The following is a 6,000-nucleotide window of genomic DNA, read 5'->3' as shown; positions in this document are numbered from 1 at the left end:
ACCTACTGTATCAAAAAACGAGTGTATTTAATCATACTCAGCTCATAACAGAATAAATGGGTGATTGGCATAATAATTCATGCTGTAGCATGTTTAGTAAGTTGGCCACAGAGAAAGTTGGTTGAAGGAAAGCAGAGAAACTTTGTCTTTTAAGAATTAGAACTGAAGGGATCCGTAGGCATCTGGCATCCACTCAATGTTGTACCTACAGTTAGAAATGTACATGATGGGAACTCCAGGGACCTTCCTGGTTCTTCTTTTAAGGTCCCAGTCGACCGTGGCCACAGTGTAACTTGTGCTGAGTTACTCTCTGTACTAAGCAGCCACGCAACACCTACACATGTAGTTCTCATTCAATATTCACTCACCAAACATGAAGTATCTGACACCTGCCAGGGTCTATGCTAAGCACACCTCAGTCAGCTCCTCCTTAAAGTGGGAGAGATGAGACTCTGTTCACCCTTCCTTACAGGATCATTATTAAGAGACTCAAGTGGAAAGTAGGGGCTAAGAAAAAAAAACCTTTGCAAATACTAGAGTACCTTAGAGAGATAAAACGGCCTCAGCGGCTTGTAATGAAACTGAGGGAATGAGAAAGAAGCACAGGAGGGGTGGGCTCACCATAGTGGGCATCAGGCACAGGGTGCTTCGCATGCCTTCTCTCAGCTGTCACACCCACACCCTTGACGTGGCATCATCACTCCCACTAGAAAGATGCAGAGACTGGTGTTTGAGAGGTTAAATTGAAGAATCTAGTCAGATAGTTAAGAGTCAAAAGTGGATGAAAAGCTAGGTCTGTTTTCCAAACCCTATCCCTTCAAAAATATTTTCTTTCACATAAAAGTAAATCCTGGGAAGTGTTCAAAGTCATGTCCCTGAAAACTGGGAATGGGGTGGGTGAGGGAGGAGGGATGATTGTTTACTGCATATTTATTGAACACTAAACCCTGTGTGTTACATCAATTCTTATTTGTGATACTAGAAGCCCAATGCATGAAGATTCATGCAAGAATGGGCCTTCCTTTCCCTGGCTGTCAGCACCACCTTTCCGCTCTGGTCCCGGAGCTGCCTCTTTCTGCTCCGGCCCTGCCTTCCCACACTGCCCAAAGGCCCTGAGCAGCTGGGGTGGTGCGGAACGCTTGCGTCATTGCCATGGCACAAGCGTCCCACCCCGCCCCCAGCCACTCAGCACCTGCATATGCAAATTAACCTACCATCTTTGTTGGGTTAATTTGCATGCTCACTCCTGATTGGCTGGTGGGTGTCATGAAGCTACAGTCAATTTGCATCTCTCTCTTTTATTAGTGTAGATAGTGTCTACTCCATTTTTCACACTAACACCAATGTCAGCTAAAGTCCCCAGTCCATTGATATTTACCTAATATTGGCTCAAGGATTTCCTCTCATTCTATGGAAAAATCCTACAGTCTTTTCAAGATTTTTAAAAATTCCCCGTGAGTTCATGCAAAGCCACTCACCACCTGCAGCTTCTCTCCCCATTCTGCTGGGCACCAGTCCAGACATAAGATTAGACCCTTTTATTTCACCCAAATCACTAAGACAGGCATTAAAAACATGTGGTGGGCTTCGCAGTATGGTTGGGAGACAGAGTAGTGGGACATCCCAGCAAAGCAGACAGCTTAAGACTGACTATCAGACATCCCTGCTCATCGTGTCCTTTGTTCAGGGATTTCAGGGGGCTTCTCACTGCCCACCTGTTTCTGGAGGCTCCAGCCTTTCCATCATGCCAACTAGCACCCCTTATTCTAAATCCCCTCCCCCTTAGCCATCTATATGGATCCTAGAATTATGAGAGGTGCAGAGTTCTTACGTGATTGCAGGTGGTTGGTCAAGGTGTGGCCATCTAATTCACATTCATCCAATGAGACCCTTCCCTGGGAGTTTTGGAATTCTGACCAGAGAAGCGATCAAGTCATCCCTCCTCTGGTCACAGAGGCTGTAACATAACTTTCAAAAGGTGCTGGCTGCCATGTTTTAGACCATGAAGAAAGTCACTTTGCAGGAAGAAAATGAAGCATGTACACAAAAAAAGGAGCCACATCAAGAGATGAAGAGAGAGAGACAATCATGCAGATTTCCAAGAGGCTGGACTGGAAGCTCTTGGAGCCCAGCTGCATTCCTGTTCATCAGTCCCATCTCTCAGGCTCTTGCCTCCTGGCTGCAGGAACTGAGAGGATTTGGAGATCAGGTGTTGCTTCTCTCCTCCACCAGACTTGCACATAATGACAGCAATAGACAACTGTATCCCCCTCCCCCAATTGATTTATGCCCATCATGTTTGAAGACAGAATGAGTTCACTCTGAGTGAAGAACTAGGCAAGCACAGATCACCCTGCCAGATTCTGAGTAAAGCAAAGGCACATTTTAATGACTCTCATCAGGCATCCCTACCCAGCCCCAAGGAGGGTCAGGTGTCCGGTACCTACCACCACCCTGCAGCCAGGTAGCTGCTGTGATGGCCTTATCCATCATCCATGAAACACAAAAGGAAACAGAGTCTCAAGAAATGCAGACCTTTCCAAAGTCACAACCAGTAAGAAGCAGAAGTAGAAGTTGATCCCTGTGTATGTTTCACTGACACCCTATTGGCCCAGAAATGCAGACCCAGGAGAGCAGGGCTGGGTGTGGGGCTAGAAGAAACCCATCCATCAGGGGACTATAGTGCTCTGCCTCTTCCAGTATTGTTATTCCTTTCTCCCTTCCTCCTTTTCTCTCCTCCTATCATCTCTTTCTTCCTCCTTCTCCTCCAAGGCTTCTGGGGCTCCAGACAGCAGGAAGGGACCCAGGTGTCCCCACTCTGAGTGCTGACCATCCCTCCAAGGCCTGTCAGGAGACCTTGACCACTAGCTCATCCTGAAGAACAACACAATCTTGTGCTTCCCTAAGGACAGGTCATCACAGAGAAAATTGTGAGTGAGAAACAAAGGGGCCTGGGCAGAGGGCAGCACTTTGCTCTCCGCAGTCCATGAATGGCCTTCCTTGGCCTCCTTGGGTCCTCTCTCTTCTCCTTTCTTAAAAAATGAAAGTTACACCACAGCCTACTATCTATTAAACAAAATGTTTGTTCTTAGTCCTGCACCCCATAATCCCAGCTTCCACCCCAGCTTCCTCAGTGGAAAAAAGCAGGTGTTCCTGTCCCCAGCGCTCCCTATTCTTCTGCAATCCCCAAACCATGTGCGCCACGCAGCTCTGTGCCTGCTGGGCGGCAGAGAGCCCGTGAACCTGGGCTCCCTGCAGGGCCAGGTGCTGCTCATTGAGAACGTGGCCTGGCTCTGAGGCACAATGATCCCAACTACACCAGATGAACGAGCTGCAGCAGCGCCTCGGGCTGCAGGGCCTGATAGTGCTCGGCTTCCCCTGCAACCATTCGGGCATCAGGAGAACGCCAAGAACGAAGAGATCCTGAATTCCCTCAAGTACTAGTATGTCAGGCCTGGTGGCGGGTTCGAGCCAAACTTCACACTCTTTGTTGTTTTTTTGTTTTGTTTTGTTTTGTTTTTAATTAGTAGTTCAAATATATTGTTGTTGTTGTTTTAATATACTTTATTGATTTTTTTAGAGAGGAAGGGAGAGGGACAGAGAGTCAGAAACATTGATGAGAGAGAAACATCGATCAGCTGCCTCCTGCACACCTCCTACTGGGGATGTGCCTGCAGCCAAGTTACATGCCCATGACTGGAATCGAACCTGGGAACTTTCAGTCCCCAGGCTGACGCTCCATCCACTGAGCCAAACCAGTTAGGGCCCAACTTCACACTCTTTGAGATGTGCGAGGTGAATGGCACGCAGATGCGCTCTTTGTCTTCCTGCGGGAAGCTCTGCCCACACCCAGTGATGATGCCACTGCACTCATTACAGACCCCAAGTTCATCACCTGGTATCCCGTGTGTGTGCCACAATGGCGTGGCCTGGAACTTCAAGAAGTTCCTGGTGGGCCCGAACGGCGTGCCTGTGCGCAGGTATAGCCGCTGCTTTCCCACCATTGACATTAAGCCCAACACTGAAGCCCTGCTGACCAAGGGGCCAAACAATGCCTAGGGCACCCCCACCCAACCCACCCGGCCCTCTGGGGGTTTTATCTATGAAGGTGTTGCCTCTAAACCTACACGGAGGAATGCCTGATGTCCAGCTAAATCCCGCCAGAGGGGCTCTGGTCCCGTCCATCCCAGCCTCCCCCTCCCACACCATGGCTTTTCACAATAAATTGTCGTGTGTTAGCAGAGGAAAAAAAAAAAAAGATAGAAAAAGAAGAAAAATAAAAGTCAAGAAGTGTGCATGTGGACGTGTGCTTGCATAAAGGATAAAGGCCATGTTTAAATGCATCACAATGTTCCACAGGGGGAATTCCAGTAACTTCTTCTTAAGACTTTGCTGTGCTTTCCACTGTTTGTACAAAGAGCCTGCATTACTTTTATAATTAGAAAATCCCTCCCTGAATATCTCTGGGCTGCAGTCTCCACGGGTATCAGTGTGGGTCGCACCTGCCATGCTCTGTCATAGTGCTACTTTTGGAATGATGAGATAATGCCCGAAACTGCCTGATCCACCTCACCAGCTGAGGTTACAAACACCAGCACGTTTCCTTCATTTTTTCCAATTAATCACTTGAGCAGCTGCAAGCCCTTGTTGTTAAGCAACAGAGTGCCTGCCCTCTTAGGCCTCTCCTTTGTGGCTAAGAATGGGCTTCGCTGCATCTAAGAAACAAAGCAAATGAACAAATAGAAACAAACTTATAGAAGCAGAGAACAAACTGATGGTTGCCATGTCAAAGGGGGTAGGAGGATGGACAAAAAGATAAAGGGGAATAAGAGGTATAAAACTGCTGGTTATATAATAATCCAAATAAGTCACAGGGATATGATGAACAGCATAGGAAACAGAGTCAATGATATCATAGTAACTGTATATGGTCACAGATGGCTATCAGACTTATGGTGATCACTGTATAAGATCTATAAAGTCTAATCACTATGTTGTATACCAGAAACTAACATAACATTGTATGTCAACTATAATTAAAATTTGTATTTTTTAAATGAATGGGTTCCACTGCAAGCAACAGGAAATCCAACCAACAGTGCTTTACACAAATGAGGTGTATTTTCCTCCCATAATAAGAAATCCAAAGTTAAGCAGTCCAGGGCTAGAATGCTGCTCAGAGATATCCTCAAGGATCCAGGCTCCTGGCTCAGCAACCTTAGTTTGTGATTCATTCTTGTGGTCACAGAAAATCTGCTTCCTCTCCAGGCAAGAAGGAGGAAGAGCAAAGAGCAAAGGGTTTTGTCTTGTCACTTGAAATGGGAATTCTACCTATATCCTAATGGCTGGTACTAGATCACATGACCGCCCCTAGCTGCAAGGGAAGCTGGAAAGTTGACTTTTTACTCTCTATTGTAGAGAAAAGCAAGTTGTGAGTGGTTTTTAGGTATGCAAGACCCCAAGTCAACTACATCACTGGAGTTTATTCAACTTGAGGGCTTCCTTTCCACTTCTGAAGGCCAGGTGGGGTGAGAACTGAAATGTCTGACCTGTCCACAAGAAAGCCCAAATTTTCATTTGTCACTGTGAGGCTGCCTTGCAGGGTTGCTGTTAACAACTGGTCCCACACGATCAATTGACCCTGGTGCTCTTCAGAGGTGATGCTGTTATCATGCCAATTACCTCCACAAGCCATGGTGGGAGAACAGTCAACAAAATGGAGCATAATTCATAAACTCCCTCCCCTCTCATAGAATGAAGACTGACAAAGAAGCCTGCTACCCTGAGTGATACAGGAAGATGGGCAGCTGAATATACCACACAGCAGTGGGGCTGGAGGAGGCACTGTCTATGTTGTCACTGAGGCATCTGAAACTCCAGTCCTAAGTTGAAAAGCAGCCAGAATCCTTGATAACTGGACCTCATGCCCTCTCCTGGATTCCAGAAAAGACGACAGGCTACATGCTGGTTGTTGAGAGCCTGCTGGGATGAAACTCAGGT

At 47.0% G+C, this 6,000-nt stretch overlaps 1 pseudogene across 1 annotated transcript; it reads left to right on the top strand.

Annotated features, from left to right (window-relative positions):
* The first annotated feature begins 3,078 nt into the window (after window positions 1-3,078).
* Window positions 3,079-4,059, top strand: LOC308251848 (glutathione peroxidase 1-like; annotated as a pseudogene). Its single transcript has 2 exons — window positions 3,079-3,492; window positions 3,787-4,059. The product of its transcript is annotated as a glutathione peroxidase 1-like (transcript).
* The last annotated feature ends 1,941 nt before the right edge of the window (window positions 4,060-6,000 follow it).

Source organism: Plecotus auritus (genome assembly GCF_963455305.1).
Source record: "Plecotus auritus genome assembly, chromosome: 6".
NCBI classification, from domain to species: domain Eukaryota; kingdom Metazoa; phylum Chordata; class Mammalia; order Chiroptera; family Vespertilionidae; genus Plecotus; species Plecotus auritus.
Note: the sequence above shows the minus strand (reverse complement) of the source record. Positions and strands in the feature narration are given on the sequence as shown.